General features: G+C 35.9%; 1 pseudogene; it reads left to right on the forward strand.

Annotated features, from left to right (window-relative positions):
* Positions 1–5,328: 5,328 nt before the first annotated feature.
* On the forward strand, positions 5,329–6,488 carry LOC104865973 (annotated as a pseudogene).
* The last annotated feature ends 13,638 nt before the right edge of the window (positions 6,489–20,126 follow it).

Consider the following 20,126-nt stretch of genomic DNA (forward strand, 5'->3'; position numbering starts at 1 on the left):
CCTTTGTCAAAGTCAAACTGACCATAAAGTGTGAGTTCATTTTTGGTACCTTTATTTTGTTTCACTACTCTATTTGTCTTTTTCTAGCCAGAACCATGATGTCCTAATTATTTTAATTTTGTTGTGGCTTTTCAAATCAAGTAGCATGAAGACCGTTTGTCTTACTCAAGATTGCTTTGGGTATTTAGGCTTTTTTATATTTCCATATAAATTTTAGGATTGATATTTCCATTTCTGTGATTAATATTATTGGTATTTTTCTAGAGATTACATTGAATCCATATATCACTTTGTGTAGCATGATTGTATTACCATTATTAAGTTTTCTAACCCACGACCATAAGATATCTTTCAACTGATTTTTGTCTTCTTCAATTTCTTGTATTAAGACTTTTCATTTCAGAATATAGAGCTTTCACCTCCTTGGTCAAACTCATTACAAAGTATTTTGTTATTTTTTTGTAGCTACTGTGAATAGGATTATTTTATTGATTTCTTTTCATATAATTTGGTGCTGTACATAGAAGTATTACTGTGGCCAAGGCATGGTGGTGCACACCTGTAATCCCAGCCCTTGGGAGGCTGTGGCAGGAGGATCACTGGCAGTTCAAGATCAGCCTGGGCTACATAGTGAGTACAAGATCAGCCTGAACTACATAGTGAGACCTTGTCTCACACCACATGCACACACACACACACACACACACACACACACACACACACAAAACAGAAATATTATATATACTGAAACACAGCAAAAGGGTGGCAGCATAAGAGCCTTTAGTAATTATCTCCTCACAGGAACATGAATGGGAATAGCTATTCACATACAAGAGCTAAGTGAGAGTAGAAAATGAGAGGTTATAGTATCTGATTTTTTCTATTCTTCCTTTTTTCTCCCTATTTTCATGGTCATTGCTAATTTACTATAATTTCAAAATAAATTTTATAATCAAAAGATGTTTTGTGTAAACTTCATTTTATCCAGACACCAAAAACTAATAAGCAAATTATCAAAACATCCTAGTAGAGAAATAATTTAACTACAAGGGAAATCTCTAAAAGAGGGAAAATGTAAGAACAGAAAGGCAAAGAAACCTCTAGAGCAAAGGTAACAAATTGTCCATAGTAAGACCTTACCTATCAATAGGTACCTTAAATGTAAACAAATTAACTTCTCCATTTAAAAGAAACATTGCAGGCTAGAGATTTAGCTCAGTGCCCCCCCGTTCAAAAAATAAATAAAATAAAATAAACATTATAACAACAATAACTACATGATGATGATTAAGAGGCTAATAGAAAAAGTGGTGCCAGGTACCACAGCAGCAACAGAACTTTGCTGTTGTCTTAATGTCTATAATTTTGTTCAGACGACTGCAGAACCTGGAAAAGCTCTTGCTGCTATCGATGCATAGCATACTATTATTAGTCTTTATACACACACACACACACACACACACACACACACACACACACATATATAAATTGAATTTTGGGAAACTTTAAGTGTGCTGCCAACTTTGGAAAAAGCCATCCCAATTTACTGTGTTGACTTGGCATTGTACAGAAATGGACAACCATATTGGTCCAGAAATGTTAATTTATTTTTATTTTTATTTTTTTTCTATATGCCATTGTTTTAATCGGTTCATTTTTTTGTTTGTTTGCTTGTTTGTTTTTGGTCCTGGGGATCAAACTCAGGACCTTCACATTTGTGAGGCAGGTGGTGGAACCACTGAGCTAAATCCCTGGCTCATCCCATTGTTTCAAAATGCTGATTGGCAATTGCCTGGTTTCTTACTTTTTTCCTGACATGGAGAAGATATATGTATTTATTTTTGCACAAGTAAGAAAAAGCAGATATCACATGTGTACCCACGTTTATAGCAGCACAACTTTTAATTGCTAAATCTTGAAAAGGGCCTATATGTTCATCAACAAATGAATGGATAAAGAAAATGTATTTATACATCATGGAGTACTATTCTGCCACGAAGAAGGATAAATTTGAAGGAACAAAATACAAAATCAGTAGGAAACAGAAGATAGATTTTTTGCAAATGGTGGACCAAGAGATGGAGGGATAGGGGAAGAAGCAGAGTAGAAGGGGAAGTAAGAAGAATTAAAATATATTATATACATGTATCAGCTCTTCATGATGAATGTAATTATTATGTACTACAAACATGTACTAGTAAAAAGTTTTTAAAATGTAAAAGAAAGATAAAGTAGATTAGAAGTGCCAACAACTATATTAAAGAGAAAATATATTTATTTCATATAAAAACTGTATATATGCATATTTTAATGAAATTGTATGTCTGTATGCTGTTTTATAAGTTGCTTTATTAAATTTACAATATGTAATAAATATATTTTTATACCAGGTGATTAAACTCCACTGCTGACAGACTTACAGACTAGGTCAAAATAAAATCGCCAATCAGAACATAGCAGAAAGTCAAAAGATTCAAAATCAAGAAGATACCAAGAAAATCCAAGGTTGGAAAGCAGGGAGCTATGATTATTTACCTCAAGATTCCAGGCATAAGGCAAAACGCATCATTATCATCATGGTGAGGGTGTCCTCTATAAGAATGCATAGACTGTACCTCAAGTGAAGCTCCCTAATTTTCCTCCTTAGCTCTCTCATCTCCTCCATGAATCTTTCCATATCATCAGTATCTGCATTTACCAAAAACACATAAAAATTAATCTGTATATTTACCAGTCTCTTATAAGATCCACTCCCCCTTTCCAGCCCAGTCCTTATCTAGGCCAACCATTTTATGCATTAAAATGGACAATGAGCAAAGAGTTGAGTAGGTGTCTGAAATCAGGACTCACTGCAGTCTCATTCTGGACGTGATTTCATTCTTATCCTAGAGTCCACAAGCAGTGTAAACACCAACCCGCAGGGACCAGAACAATTTCTCACCTCCATTTCTAGCATAACTGGTTTTTTCAACTGCCTCCTCTGCAATAGGGACATGCTTCACAGACCTAATTTCTGTCTCTCTCCTCCACCGTAATTCACTACCCGCACACCCCGTCAGGTTCCCAAAGCCCACTATATCTGGCCTCAGATGGACAAAGACTGAAGTAAACAGCCAGGAAACACACAGAGTTGAAACCCTAGCAAACACTGCCCCCTCCCGGTCAACCCACTGCTCTCCCTTCCTAAGGACCTGCAAAAATCATGCCAATTCCATGTAGTGCCATTCGTTTTTCTACTCTTATCAGAAACTGCAAGGGCCAGGGATTTAGCTCAGTGGTGCTGCCGCCTGCCTCGCAAGCCTAAGGTCCTCAGTTTGATCCCATGTACCTAAGGTGGGGGGGGGAGGAAGAAATTGCATGATCACTATCTCCCGCCCTCATAGGAAATCCCAACTGGTATCCATTTTCAATCCCAACTTCCTCTTGAGCTTCTCCCTCCAAACCTTCCATTTCTTGCAATAAATGAGTTGGTCTCCAGGATGAAGCAGAGAATCCAGCCCTATACTTGCTGTGGTCTTTGCTGTTTGACATCCCCACTCCAGCCAGCATCCACTGACCTGCCAAATCCCTGTCAGATTCTTAAGGCTTGATGACTTTCAGAGAGCACAGTCACAGAAGACTACTAAAACTGCAACTAGGAGGACAGACTACTCCAGGGTGGGCTCTGAGCTCACTCTCATAAGGCCCATGTCACTGTGAGCTCAGATTTCCAATTATTCCCATCTGCAGTGGCACTGGGGGTTGGGGTGGGGCCACCCTCTAAGGTCTGAGTTTACTGCTGCTGCCCTCATCACAGGGTACTGCCATATGCACACTGATTTAGTTTTCCTATTTAGAATTTATGATATTAAAGGGTCATAGTATTTTTTTCATTGAGTTTATTGGTACATTTTAGGTACCCAGTACAGTTACATTCATTAATGGGATCTTGTACCTTTACATGACAGGTCTTGGTTCTCATTTTTTCCCCTTACCCCTGCCCTCCCCTCAACTCCTCCTCCCTTCCCTATTTACAAATTTTTATTTCCATTTTTTTCACTTTCTCCTATTTTTTTTTCTTTTCCCTTATTTCCTTTCCCCTACCCTTCTCACTTCCCCTACACCTTTAGCCCTTTTCTTCCTGTTTCACATTGTAGGGTCATAGTATTTTATAGTGTTCATTTGTCTGATTTCTGGAGCTTCTAAAATGAATTGCTTCTTTCTCTATACCCATAAAGAGACACTCACATCACTCTGCAGCAAGTAAATCTCAGAATTTATTGCAACAGGCCCGTTGGCCTTGTTCCTGGTTGGGACCCAGGCAAGAGAGGGGTGGAAGACTGGAAAACAGATTAGAAGTACCACTTAAATATTTTTTCAACTTAATTATTTTCCTTTCTGTTTAATTTGTAAGGGAGTGGTTGTTTTTGGTTTACTTCCAGTAAGTATGCATTCATTTTTTTTGTTGCTGTAATTAAACAGTCTAAAAATTTTTTCAGGTAAAAATAAAATTCAAACTGTAAAACCAGTACTATCTATTTTTGATGCGAAATTGTGGTATATAGACCCTCCAGAGAATACTCTTTCACCCCTTTTAAGAAATTCAAAATATAAACCTAAACTCATAATTCTTCTTATAAAAATTCTCTGTCTCCCTGTCTCTGGGGTCCTTCCATGTGGCGATGCACTGAATGTAATAGACCCTTAATTGTTTTTGAATCTTGCATCTTGAGAGCTTTGTGATGGTTTCCACTAAATTGGAGTAGTATAACTTCACTTTGCAATAACATTCTAGGCCTGCCTCTAAAGCACAATAGTACTGTCTTACACAAATTCATAACAATATTTGGGGAAGTTCATGGACAAAAACACATTGTGAAACTACAATGTGAATACAATATTGTCCTAGAAAAAATATAGAACAAATGAAGCAGAGGACAAAATCAATAGTTAAAGACAAACACAGAATAATGATAGTAAGCTGATCGAATCTTTCTGACTCAGGAAAAGCTAAACTATTGAAGAAATGGTGCTGGGATATTTAGCTATTTGGAAAAACAATGAAGTGGCATTCCCGTCAAAAACATTTAAATAGCCCGGACAGCATCCCACAATGGCAGCAGGGACTGTGGCCTTGAGACCAGGGAGGTGAACCACCTATTAAGGCAACTCTGCATGGCTGACAGGGGACAGGCCGGGCTCACAACCAGCTGAGCAGTGGTTGCTGCTTCTGAGAGACCAGCAGCTGTGGCTAGGCTGTTTGGTGGTAGAGTTGAGTGTGTTGCTGGCCCAGGCTTCTCTGTCCTCAATTTAGGGCTGAGGCAGGCTGGTGCTCCTGGCCCCAGGGCCATGGTACTCAAAGTGCATCTGTTGGGAGATACAAGTGTAGGTAAATCGAATATTTTGTGGCAGTTTGTGAAAGAAAGTTTTGATCTAAGCACCAACCCAACAGTAGGAGCATGTTTTATGACCAAGACTGTCCATACCAAAATGAGCTACATAAATTCCTAATTTGGGTATAGCTGGACAAGAACCATTTCATGCCTTAACAGCAATGTATTACTGAGAGCCATCTGCAGCTATAATTGTTTATAATATCACAGAAGGAGACATTTCCAACATTAGAGAACTGGGTAAGGATCAAAAGGCATAATAGATATTGTGAAATAGGAAGAAAAGGTCCAAAGGGAAAAGGGAAGTGGAAGGGACTGGGGAAAGGAAACAAGGGAATGGAATTAATACGAGAGAATGAAAAAATGGAAACAAAGTCTTTGTAAATAGGGATGGCAGGGGAATGAGGAAAAATAAGGACTGAGATGGATTATGTAAAGGTACTAATTTCCAATGTTGGATGTCATTATATTGTATACCTAAAATGTAATGTACTAATAAAAGTTATTTATTTATTTATTTATTTATTTATTTATTTATTTATTTAGGGGAGGTTGAGACAGGGTCTCACTATGTAGTGGAGACTGAACTGGAACTCGTTGTGCAGCCCAGGTTGGTCTTGAACTCACAGAAATCCTCCTGCCTCAGCTTCTCGAGTGCTGGGATTACAGGTGTGCACCACCATGACCAGCAATAAAATTTATTTAAAAAAAAGAACTTCAGGGCCAGGGATTTAGCTCAGTGGTGCTGCCTTCTGCCTTGCAAGCTCAAGGTCCCAAGTTTGATCCCTGGTACAAAAAAAAAATAATGGCTCATCTAATATTGTAGTTACCATTTCAAGAAATAAATGTGATCTTATTGATGTCAGAGAAGTCATGGAGAGTGATGCTAAGTACCACACTTACTGCATTCGTGCGACTTTTATGAAGACCAGTGCCAAAAATGCGATAAACGTAAATGAATCCCTTAATGAAATAAGTCAAAGAATTCTATCCACTGACAGCCCTGAAGACCACCATCAGAGCCAAAGTGAAGCTGCTGCTGCTAAGCCTCAGCCTCTCAGACTTGGGAAAGTACGTGAGCCTGGAAGTTGGCAAGAGGCCTTTGGGCCCAGCTGAGCTGTGTTTTTTTTGTTTTATTTTGTTAGACAGGAACTTGCTATGTAGTTCAAGCTGGCCTTGAACTCACTAGGTAGTCCAGGCTGGCCTCCAACTTGTGGTAATCTTCCTGCCTCAGCCTCCCTCCGGAGTGCTGGAATTACAGGTGTGAGCCACCACACCCAGCTGCTGAGCTGCTGTTGAGGCTGCTTAATTAAAAAAAAAAAAAAAAAGACTTGCAGTAATTGACTAGTTCTGTTCCCTCTTTGAAAACTCTAGGAGTGATATTTCAGTCTTTGGACTTGTACCAAGTCAAGAATCTCTAGTGTACAAAGGTGCTACATAATTGGCTTTTAACCTTGCTGAAAGGAATATCTAATTGCATGAATGATAGGGTTAAATTGCTCAGTAGTTTTATAGTCAGGATTTTACGTACAAGTTGTAAAGGGAAAATTAGCACTTTCAGGGTCTTTAGGAGAAAAATACACTGTGAAAAATATAATTTCCTTCAATTCCCACTGCAACTGTAAATGGAAGTTGTGTCATTTAAAATGTGGTAGAATTTTGAAAGCAGAGAACTGACAGTTATTATATAAAAATAACATGAATTATTTATAGGATGGATGGAGACAATTATATCTGTGCCAGTTCTGAAGCACTTTTACTGAGTGTATTAACCTAATATGCTGGTACTGTAGTGGCAGCTATACATCACACTGTGGGTTTGCTTCTGACCCTGTCATGTAGTGGCACCAGGCACATTACTGGCACCTTTTAAAATAAGCTCTTGTGAACAAGGTGGTGGTGGTAGGGAAGATGCCTGGAATAAATTGAACTGCATACGTTCTAAACTGGATAGCATAAAAAAGAGGAAAGAAATAGAAGGAAAAAGAAATATAGCACAGTAGCAAAATGCTGTCGATTTTTTTTGTAAACCATGTATTTTTGTGGGAAAAACAAATTAAGTAGCATATATTAAGTTGCAATATACATTTATGAGATAATCTCTTAAAGATTATAAATTATGTGAATAATTAAATTAATAATAATAAATTAATACATTGTTTTATTCAACATTTCATTTAATCGTGCACCCAGTCTTGCATAAACTCACAAATTTTTTAGCCTGTCTATGGGTTACACTGAGGCACATTTATGTTGTGCAGAGAAATAAGAGCTCTTAGCTCAGTCTTTCATGGTTTTTCTGCTTTCTTTTCCACCCATCCCTCCTCCCTCCACATCCCATCTGGAAATAATGAAAAAAAGAAAACTTTGAAAAAAATACACTTAAACATACATGCTAAATATTTACATAAAAGATATAAAGCCATTAAGATAGAATGTAATAAATGTTATTTTATGTTATCTTAGGATGGGAAAGTTCTTTAATTTATATGCCGTCAGAAAAAAACTTGTCAAGGACACCTAGGTAGTGTTTTCTGGCTCTTCCACATCATAACAGACACTTGGGGTTCATATTCCCAGACTCCTGAAGAATTCTAACAGATTGGAGTCAGGTCTGAGAACCTACTTTTAAGAAATTTCTTTACATAATTCTTAATACAAGATAGGAGCGTTAAATCTTCGCATAGGAATTAAAACCAAAACATTGCAAAGAAATGAGCCTCCTGTGGTTACATAGTCTTTTAAAACATATTATAAAATAACTTTAAACTTAAAGAATGATTTTAAGGATAATATAAAGAACCTCTAAATGCCTTTTCCTATGTTCCCTAGTTCTTAACATTTTGCTACCTTTGTTTAGTATCAGTCTTTTTTCATATAAGAAATGTTCTTTTTTGCTTAGCCAATTGGGATTCATTTGAAGACTAAATAGTCATGCAAAAATATTTTGTGCAATTAATTCTGTGTAGCATTTCTTAAAGATTAGTCTGTCTTTACAGATTTCTTATAAAATTTTAAAATATATAAACATGTAATGTATAAAATAAATATTTTGTATGGACTCTTACTAGATGTTCTTTACTCTCACACTCACCATGGAGTTTCAGTCTTATTCCATCTATTTCAAAGTTATATGCCACTATAAAGAAAATACTTTATCCTGTACTTATTTTTAAGTGATTAAATGCAAACTTTGATGTTGTTTGGGTATTTCAAAATCCAGGGAATCTATTAATCAACTAGCAACTCTTAACAATCACCATAGATCAGATCATTATGGCTACCCTTCCAGCCTTGCTGCCTGTGTAAGTTAACAGCACTTTGCTCTACCCTAAAGATTCGGTGCCTTTGCTGAACCTCTGGCTGTCATGGTTAATGAAACGGGAGTGATGAAAGTGGTAGACTCCCGCACCTCATCTGTAACCCACAGAAGTCAACCATTCCAGAGCATTTTAATGGTGACAACACCCTTCTCAAACATAAGATGCTCAATGGCATAGTGGAAAGAGTGTCACTGGCATCTCTCAAACTAGCTGCCTGGACCAACTGTGCACTGACATCAAAGGCTTCCTTCAAGTGACCACAGGTGACAAATTGTGTGTGTGAAATGCCTGTATTTCTTCCTCTCTTGTGGACTGGACCCTTGACATCTTTGTACCTATTGATTTCACATAACCTAGGTAGATCCCCATTTCCTTTAAGGCCCTTCGCTTGCAATGAACTTGGGTGTCAGGTACTTCATTAACCAAGGTTCCAATTTGCCTATTCCAGATTTCACTCCAGCTGTTTTTATAAAGACAAGTTCTCAATAAAATATATCACATTACTTATATAAAGTCTGTGAAAAGCGGGCTTGAATGCACTTCAGCAAAAGGAAAGCTTCTCCTGTAATAGGACTGTCACAACTGAAATTTCATGATGTATTCTAAATGACATTATGACAGAGAATGAATGCTAGAATCTTTGTCATCAAACCAAGGAGTTCTTTCATCAAAAGTGGCAGATCCTATATGTGGATCCTCCATTATTTAGTGACACCTTCATACCTCTTGCTAGTGCATGTGTTTGAAATGACCAATGTTACATTTGGGATTCTGTCTGCAGGGGGACCTGGTAAGTGTGCACACCCACATTCAGGTTCCCATATGTGTGTACATGTTCCTTTTCATATTTTTAAAGAGCCTGTTTTCTTACTGTGTACTTTTTAAAAATTAATTTTTTGGTGCATTTTAGGTATACAAAATAATGACATTCATTGTTGGAAATTTGTATCTTTACATAATATATATTGGTTCTTGTTTTTCCCCATTCCCTTTCATATTTTTAACTTTCCAGTCACCATAGCACAGGAAAACACATATGCCTATTTCACAGTGTTCAAATAATTGCCAGGTAAGCCAGTTAATTATATATTTCACACATCATTATAGTATTTGCTATTGAAAATGCTATATTCACAGTGAAAATATTATTTTGTCTTTGTTTCAATGGATTTATGTATACTAGTCTTACTTCAACAGACTTATGAATCTCTATGTCCTAGTTACTTTTATTTTGTTGCTGTGACAAAATACCCAACACCCATAAGTTAAAGGAAGAAAGGTTAAAAGTGATACCTTGGTTGGTGAACTTAATCCTTTCCAGAATTCTGCTGCAAAACTAGTTGGATGAGAACTGAATCAAATTCAATGGTTAGACTCGATGTTGGCCTCACGTGGAAGTCTGTTTGGTTATTATACAGTTTGAGGTGTGACCAGAATCATATTCAGAATTGAGTTCATGAACCAAGATAGCACTATATTTCAGTGCACATTTTGCAGAAGTTTTATTCCATATTCAGCTGGCTGCAAGGGAGGGTGACATGGAAGAATGGTATCGCAGAGTAGAAATGAGGCATAGCAAAGCAGGCAGAAGACAGTGAAGCAGCAAGCAGCAGCAGCAGCAAGCCTACCTTCTTTCTGTCTCTTTATGTCTATCCAGGCTATAGGACTATGGATTTCTGTCACCACACGCAGGGTGGGACTTCCATAATCCACACCCAGAACTTTATTAGTCCCAATAAATGAAATAATTTAGTACCGCACTCCTTTATTCCCAGTAACACACAATCTACATTCACACACCCTAGATCCAGCCACCTCCAAAAAGTCCCACTTATGAGTTCTAATTTGTAAGGACACATCAAAGGGGCATTTAGATACAAGCCATAACACTCTTCTAATATTTGTAATTTTCTATCGCTGTAGCTGACCTTTAATTTTATATGAAACAATCATATTATATAGATACTTCTTATTTATTTTTACATTTATTATGTAAATTTATCACTTGTATTTATACACATATATACATTTTGGATTACTGTCTTGCTCACATTCAGTACAGTGTTGAACAGAATGTTCATCCAAGTCATTTTTGTTGCTTTTCTCATTTTTTTTTTTTTTATTTTCTGATTCCAGGGATCAAACTCAGGACCTTGTGCTTGGTAGGCAGGCACAGTGCCTCTGAGATACATCCCAGGCCCTCCTTTTCTCATTTTTAAAGGGAATGATTTTATGCTTCATTATTAAGGATTGTGTCTGATGCATTTTATTTTTAAATACCAATTGTCAGTCTGAAGAAACATTTAATTTGTTTCTTTCCTTTTTCATGTTTGAGCCCAGTTCTCCAATTGCTGTTACTCAGGTTGTACCGGAATGCAATCCTCCTGCCTCTGCCTATAAGAAGGCCAGGATTATAGGCAGGCATCTCCACCCCTAGCAAGAAATAATTTGTTGGGAATTGTTTTCACTGTGATTATTTAATCTTGATTGTGTGTCTAGTTAATCACATAATTTTGGTAGATCTTTCATAATAACTAACTTTGGTACCTTCCCTTATTCAGTAATATGTGTTAAATCACATTACAGATCTCTTAAAATCTTAAGCTAATTTTTCATGTTTGGGGTTATAAAATAGTATATAGGTAGAAATTATAAAATTCCAAAATACAAAACCCACTACATTTTCTAAATAGGATGAATTGTACAATGAAGGTTTCACAATAGAAGTGAACTTGAGAACATAGAAGAATTTACCCACAACTCCTAATAACTACATTTTGGAAGTGACCTGTATGCTCATGAACAGATGAATGGATAAAGTAAATGTGATACACTCTCTCTCTCTCTCTCTCTCTCTCACACACACACACACACTCACATGTATGTATGTAAAAATAAATACATATACAATGAAGTATTACTCAGCCATAATGGAAATAAATTTGAATCATTGATAGAAAAATGTATAGATCTTGAGACCATAATGCTAAGTGAAATAATTCAAATATAAAAGGTCAAATATCATGTTTTCTCTCTTACATAAGAAACACCAAATAAAAGTAATTTAAAGAGTAAAATAAAAGAGAAATAATAAAATACAGGGAGATAGAGTTTTTGAGATGGGGGATTTGGGAATGGGAGGGAACAAGGGAAAGGGAGGGGAAGGTGAATTAAACTGATTAAAATGTAATCATTATGTAATGGAAACATACAGCAGCAGTGAAACTCAGTAATAAGCAATAAAAGAATCCATGTAGGAAGTAGGCATAATTCATAAGCAAATATTCCACCGAAGAGAACATACAAATGGCAAATAATCACATGAATATGTCTCAATCTCATTGGTTGTCAGGGAAATGCAAAATAATACCAAGGTGAAATATCACTATGTACATATTAGAACAACTAAAATTTAAAAATAATGATAATATCTAATGTTGGAAACGATGCAGGGAAATCACTCATACATCACTGATGAGAATGTACAATGATTCTGCAAGTTGTAAATCAGTATGGCAATTGCATAAAAATTTAAACATGAACTTAACATGCAAGTTAGAAATATCCCCTGTGGGCATTTAGATAAGAGAAGTGTAATAAAATCTGAACACATGGAAAAACTTAGATGAATTTCCAGAGAATTATAGTGAGTGAAAGAAAAGCCAATCCCAAGTTTTGTACGGTATTCCATTATAGAGGGTTTTTTTTTCAGCTTTAATTGAGTTTATTGGTACATTTTAGGGATACAGTACAGTTACATTCATTGTTGGGATCTTGTACCTCTACATGACAAGTCTTGATTCTCAGTTTTTTTCCTTACCCCTGCCCTCCCTTCACCCCTCCTCCCCTCCCCATCTACAAACACTTTATTTCAATCTTTTCATTATCTCACATTTTTTTCTTTTCCCTTATTATTAAATATCACAGTTTATTCTAAATGATTTTTTCTATACATGTTCCTCATTTACTCAACCAACATTCATTAGATTCCTTTTAACTATATATTAATTGTATAGAATAATGGATTTAATTGTGACATTTTCATGCATGCATATAGCATACTTTGAAATGACAAAAATTTTGAAATGGAAATAGTTTAATAGCTTCCAGGGGTTTGGGATGGAGAATTGTTTTTGAAGGGAGATGTGAATAGCTTTAAAATAGCAACATTTGAAGGATCATTTTGGTGAACCTTTGTTTAGTATCTTATCTATTGTGGTAGATACATGAGGGCGAACAGTGCAAATATGTAAGTGACTCTTTAGGACATCTTCCTTATCAATACTGAATTTAAGTTGGATAGGTAGATAATAAAGTGCACAGAAAGATAAACAATGGAAATCTAATTTTCTACCTGAAAACTGTGCCTCAGAATTCATGAAATTTGATGAGATAACTAAGATATCTCTTCCACTGCTGGAATGAATCATAGGTGACATGGACACATTTCCTTTGTTATAAAATTACAGTTATATTTTATCATTGAATTTGAATTATATTATAGATAATTATATTTATTACATTATAGAATTATATTTGTAGCATTGAATTTTAGCTTGAATAAAACTGCATAGTAGTAATCTCATGCATGTTTATTAACACATGAAGTAAAACTGGAAATATTTAAACACAATCAATAGACATTATTAGTGTCAATATCCTTGTATGATATACTGTCATTTTGCAGTATACTGTCATAGTGGCAAGTTGAATAAAGTGTATTTTGGATCTCTACATATTATTTCTTGCAATAGCATGGGAATGTATAATTATCACAAGATAAAATGCTAAAAATATACCCACAATTTTATAACAAAAGAAATACGTACATCTCATCTAGGATTCATTCCAGCAGTATAAAAAATATCTTGATTATATCTACTGAATTCCAGGGACTCTGAAGTACACTTTTTAGGTAGAAAAGTAAATTTCCACTGTTTATCATTCTGTGTATCTTATTATCTACCTATCCATCTTAAATTCAATATGCAGAAGGAAGATAGGCTAAGGAGTCATTAATATACTTACACTGTATATAACTTGAACAAAATCAGAATTTATCTAAATTAACAGTCTTCTAATCAGATTTGCTACTGTGTTTTCAATGAGGACTAGTTTTCCAATTAAGAAATCTGATCATTTTCCATAAATTGCTTAATTATATTTGCAGTTTGAAGGATTAAATAGATATATTTAAAGCACCAAAAATATACAAGAACAAAGGAATTGCATCATTATAATTTTAAAAAGAGAAGTCTATTTTAATAACTCTTTTAGGAGATGTAAAAATTAAAATTACCTTAAAATCTTTTTTTTAAGTTACATTAGTTCAGGTGCAGTGACACATGTCTGTAATCCAAGTTTCTCGGGAAGCACAAATTTGAGGGACCCTACCTCAAAAAGTTTGAGGGGAACAGAGTTGGACATATAGCTCAGTGATAAAGCACTTCTTTAGCATTTTTGAGGCCCAGGGTTCAACTAGCATATACTAAAAACAAAGCAAAGCAAAGCAAAGCAAAAACCAGTTTCAGCGTTTCTCTGATTTGCACCAAGAAATAGATGTTCCATCTAGAAATAGATATTAAACCCTTACTTTTCCTCAGTACAAGTTGAAGTCTAATCTGACCTTTCAAGGTTACTTTCTACTCAGTATTTTCTGGACAATACCTGACATTAGGTTGGTCTAATGTCCTGTTTTTTTTTTTTTTTCTCGTTGAGATTATTGGTACATTTTAGGTATACAGTGCAGCAGTTGCATTCATCATTGGTTCTTGTACCTTTACATGACAGATCTTGGTTCTCATTTTTCCCCTTTTCCCTGCCCTCCTTCACCCCCTCCTCCCTTTCCTATTTACAAGAACTTTATTTCCATTTTTTCATTTTCTAATAATGTAATTGACAATGTGAAATAGGAAGAAAAGGACTTGAGGTGTAGGGCAAGTGGGAAGGGTAGGGGAAAGGTAATAAGGGGAAAGAAAAAAAAATAATGTCCAGAGTTTTGAAGGAGGAAGAACAAGTTTTCTAACTACCACTGTTTTGGCTTTGTTAGGAATTTTCATGCACACCGACATATAAGCATTTCAACCATTCATCCCTCATTTGAAATGTGGTACCAGACTCACAGTGAGTTACAGATTGATATTTTCTGTGCTTCTGATAGTAAATGTTCACAGGGCTTATTCCTTTTGACTTATGCACAATCTTAAATACAGTGTAGTTTAAGCTTTAAGATGACTTCTTAAAAATGACAAAATTCCTTCAAGTAATACAAACTTGGATGAACCTCAGAAATTCTGAGTCTCAATTCCGATAACTTTCAGCCAATGATAATTATAATGATTAATTTTTCAATAGCATCAAGTGTTCTACTAAGCCCTTTTATGCATTCAGTATAAATATCATCAAAAAATCTTATGAGTTTGAGCTGGGTGTGGTGGCACTCACCTGTAATCTCAGCACTTGGGAGGCTGAGGCAGGACGATCTCTGCGAGTTTGAGAACAGCCCAAGCTGCACAGTGAGTTCAAGGGCAGTCTCAACTACATAGTGAGACCCCACCTCAAAAAACAAAAAGTCTTACTCGTTTGAATGAATTACTATTCTCTTTTTAAAGATGGATAATGAAAACTTGTTTACCTATCATCACAGTAAAAGAAAGGAATAATAAGAAAATAAGCAACAAAACAAAGCAGAAAAACATCACACATACTAATTGTCATGAAGAAAAGTAAGAGTTGTCTAATGAAGTGATTAGAGATGAGAGCTAAAGAAGGTGGCTATAGGAGGCCGGCTTACAGGAAAATATCCAATGCCATGCATGTAATTCTTGGTGAGTTTGTACTCGAGGGACCAAATGAAGGAAAATTATCCAGAAAAAAAATTCATTTATTCATGCAACAAATAGTCATGTATCCACTCAGCCAGGTCTTGCTGTAGGCACTTAAGATACATTAGTGGGCAAAGAAAAGGTTCCTGCCCTCCTGGAATTTATATTTTCCCACAGGGAGTGGCAAACACACAACACAACACACACACACAAACATTTTATGCTAAAAATATATTGTATCCAAAAGATGACAAATAATACAGAAAATAGAAATAAACAAGGAAGAGTGGAATAAAGAGTTGAGATTAAAGTTGGTTACTTAAACAAATATTAGTTATTTTGCAATTGAAAGTAATATTTTTGGGTGGAAATTCTCTCCTTTGTGGTGCCTTTATCAATTATTAATATAAATGCTACACACTGCACTCACTGCACAGAACACATTTTTCCTATTTTTGGTCAGGTACACATTTTTTTTAATATGGTGTCTCTTTGTATTACCCACTGTCGAGGATGGTTTCAAACTCTGGATCACAGCACAAGTGATCCTCCTACCTCAGATTCCTGAGTACTGGGACTATAGGCACTCTGCTAGTTCCTTTTCTTTTAATACATCAGAGAAGCAGGGACACTGATATATGACATCCTTTCATCACCAAGTACCTACTCACTTTTAAGTTACATCCTCCCACTATATTGTTCAGTAAATTTGAAGTTTGTGATAGAGACCCATGCTGGTAGAATCCCTGGCCAGGAAACATGCAGGCCACATGAAGAGACATTCTGCTTCACTCTGTTGTTGTTGTTGTTTATTGGTACATTTTAAGCAAACAATACAGTTACATTTATCTTTGGGATCTTGTACCTTTACCTGATATATCTTGGTTCTTATTTTTTCCCCATAACTTTGCCCACCCTTCACCCCCTTCACCCTTTCCTGTTTTACAAAGACTTTGTTTCCATTTTTTCATTTTTTTTTACATTTTTTCTTTTCCCTTATTTCCTTTCCCCTCCCCTTCCAACTTCCCCTTTAGCCATTTTCTTCCTATTTCATGCTCTCAATTATACCATTTGAACCTTATTTACACTTTTAATTTTTCACACCAGAGAAACTACTCTTTATTTGCTCTTGTGTCCGGTTTATTTCACTTGAGTATAGCCTCAATGTGCATCCATTTAGCCTCATTTTTGGTTTGTTTTGTTTTTTGGTAGCAGGGATTGAACTCGGGAACTTTTGCTTGTAAAGCAGGTGGTAGAACCACTGAGCTAAATCCCCGGCCATTTAAGCCTCACTTTTGACCTAATAAGATTTTAACTGTTGGAGCATGCCAGTAATCCGAACCTATACACTGCTGTGGGGCACCAGGGAATGCCTGAGTCTGACCCAATGTCCTAGAACAGAGCTGATTCATGGGAAAGGGTTTCACCTGACCCAAGTGGCGCCAATTGCAGTCTTCTCTCAGCTACTTCAACGTTTGAAAAGGAACCTTTAAGACAACAGGCACCATCAAGCATGGGTGGGTAATGTTTGTGGCAAGCAAGCTCCTGGAAGAAAGAGGCTCCTGGATGAGTCTAAAGCCTTTTCTGAATCTTCAAATTAGGTAAGTTCAACAGTATCTTTGGTCATAAATTACAACTGTTTTAGCCTGCTTTTTCCTTGGAGTCAAGGTTTCAGATTAACAAGAAAGGTGATTCAGCTGGATCGCTCATAGGGCCACTCTCCATGCCACCCTCTATGCAGTGGCTTATCTTCTTGTGTGCTCAGTTTCAATTGACCCCTAATTTCTTATTCTCTCCTTAAAAATCCCTCAAACAGCTTTTCTTATCTTCTTCAGAATGTTGTCTTCCTCTTTGATGCATCTTAGGGTTTTCTTGTGATTAGTTTTAGTATGCCAGACTTTTCAATAGTAATCACTAAATTGTATAGGTTCCTATCTATACACTTAAAATGTTTTAATCATCTGGAGAGCAAATAATAAATATCCCCCTATATGTTGTACATTTTAAAATTTCTTATGGTGGTTTCTTGAAGCATTTAAATATATAACTAAAAATTTTATTGCTACATATTTGCCATACATATAATAGCAATATATCTTAATTCATAATATATTAATTCTTCTTTTTTCACACTTCCTCTACTATCAACCCTTCTTCCCCTCCTCATTTATAAAAGCTTTGTTTCCATTTTTTCTTTTCCATTTTTTTAATCCATTTCCTTTCTTTCCCATCCATCCCTTTCCTCCTCCCTTGTTCCCCTTCCAATTTGAACATGTTGTTTGTACTTCCCAATATCTTTCCTCCATTTTGTTCCTTATTTACCATTTGGGTTTCTCACATAAAAGAAACAGTGTGATGTTTAAACGTGTGTGTCTGATTTATTTTACTTAACATTATGGTCTCAAGGTGCATCCATTTACTAAAAATAACTCGTTTATCCTTCCTTGTGGCAGACTCGTACTCCATTGTATATAAATACCACATTTTCTTTATCCGTTCCCCAGTTGATGGGCTGTTTTCAAGATTTAGCTATTATAAATTGGGCTGTTATAAACATGGGTATGCATATATCACTGTAATATGTAATTTTAATGAATGACCTAGTCTGATCATTTATCCACCTTTCTATTCACCCTTTTAACTGTGTTTCAATTGGACAAACTACTGATAAACTGTGTTTTATAAATAGCCATCCCTTTAATCACTGATTTTATCTTTTGTAATTATTTTTAAATAATGTTAGATTTAAACATAACCCCTAGGTTTCCCTAGCAGTGACATCTTACATAACCAAAAAAATTACCCAAACTAGGAAATTAACATTGATGCAGTACTATGAACTAAAGACTTTATTTGAATTTCACCAGTTATCCTACTAATAGCCTGTTACTATATCATGATTCTATTCTGGATAACTCATCGCTTTTTTATCTTCATTTCTAAGTCAACCCCTAGTTTCTCAGTCTTTATTTTTCTTTCACAACTCTAATACTTTTTAAGGCAGCAGTCAGATATTTTGTAGAATGCCTCTCATTTGGGTTTGTCTGATATTTTCTTGTGACTAGATCTAACTTGTTCATCTGGTGCAAAAGTACCTGTTTGATTCTGTCCCTCTACATCCCACTGATGAGGGCGCAATTCCATTATGTTATCTGGGTGGTCAAACATATGGCTCTTGACACTGGGTAGATGAAATCCACACAAGTTTATTAGTAAAATGCACTCATAGCCTAAGAGAGGAAGACACCTTATGTCATGGAGAATCCCACAGTGTCATATTCTTGAACAAAGAGAAAAATGGGCTGTGGGAGAAATCTTAGCAGTTACAAGTGCATAAAACAACCCTCCCTTCATGGAGGCTAATTGGTTTCTTTGAATAATTTTGTTGAATGGGGGGGCTGAAACCCACTACTCAAGGATAAGTAGGCACTATGTTGCATTCCACATGATAAGCAGGGGACATTGGCTAGAGGACATTTTTATGGGAACACAATAAGGAGGGAAACTGACAGTTATGCCAGTCAAAGTCCTCCCAGTTTTCCATACATGGTAAGGCACATATATTACTGAGCCTTAATTTTAGGATTTATATTCCATTACCAAAAAAAGTGATTTTAATTCCTTCTGCCATGCATCACTGTCAGGGGGCCAGGTACATGTTGCACATGTTGCATTTCTAGTGATGTTTAACTCTATCACTTGGTTAAAGTGGTGGCAATTATATTGTACCACTGTAATGCTGCTGTTTTTCCCATTTGTTGGTAGTGAATGTGGTTTGGATATAGGTTAAGACTGAGAATGAGAATAAAGACTTGTCATGTAGAGGTACAAGATCCCAACAATGAATGTAACTGTACTGTATCCCTAAAATGTACCAATAAACTCAATTAAAGCTGAAAAAAAGACGGAGAATGTCCTGTTTCTTCTCAGACTTTGACTCTTTAGTTTTACAGTCTATGTAGAGAATCTGACTACAATAAATGTCACCTGATCATGATTTTCTATTTTTCTCATTCATGTTAAAAATTACTAATTGGTAACAGATCTTTAAAAAACAATCCAAAAATTTATTTGGAACCAGAAGATACCTAGAATAACAAAAGTAATTTTAGGCAAATAGAGAAGTTAAAGTGTATCACAATTCCCAACTTGAAACTATACTTCAAAGCTACTGTGACAAAACAGCATGGTACTGGCAAAGAAACAGACCCGAGGTCCAGTGGAACAGATAAGAAGATGCAGAGACAACTCCCGACACACTCAGCCACCTCATCGTTGACAAAGGAGCCAAACACCCTCAGTAGAGGAAAGATAGTCTCTTCAATAAATGGTGCTGGAAAAACTGGGTTTCAACTTGCCAAAGATTAAAACTAGACCTATATCTCTCACCATGCACTAAACTAAAAATAAAATGGATTAAAGATCTAAATAATTGAAACAGAAACACTAAACCAGCTGGAAGAGAGGTTAGGTAGAACTCTTGAAGACATTGGTATAGGAAAGATTTTATGAACAAAACCTCAGTTGCATGTGAACTACCACAATCAACAAGTGGGATCCCTTCTTATTAAAAAGCTTCTACACAACAAGAGAAATGACCAACAGTG

Source organism: Fukomys damarensis, unplaced genomic scaffold (genome assembly GCF_012274545.1).
Source record: "Fukomys damarensis isolate Sample0158 unplaced genomic scaffold, DMR_v1.0_HiC HiC_scaffold_39, whole genome shotgun sequence".
Lineage (NCBI taxonomy): Eukaryota > Metazoa > Chordata > Mammalia > Rodentia > Bathyergidae > Fukomys > Fukomys damarensis.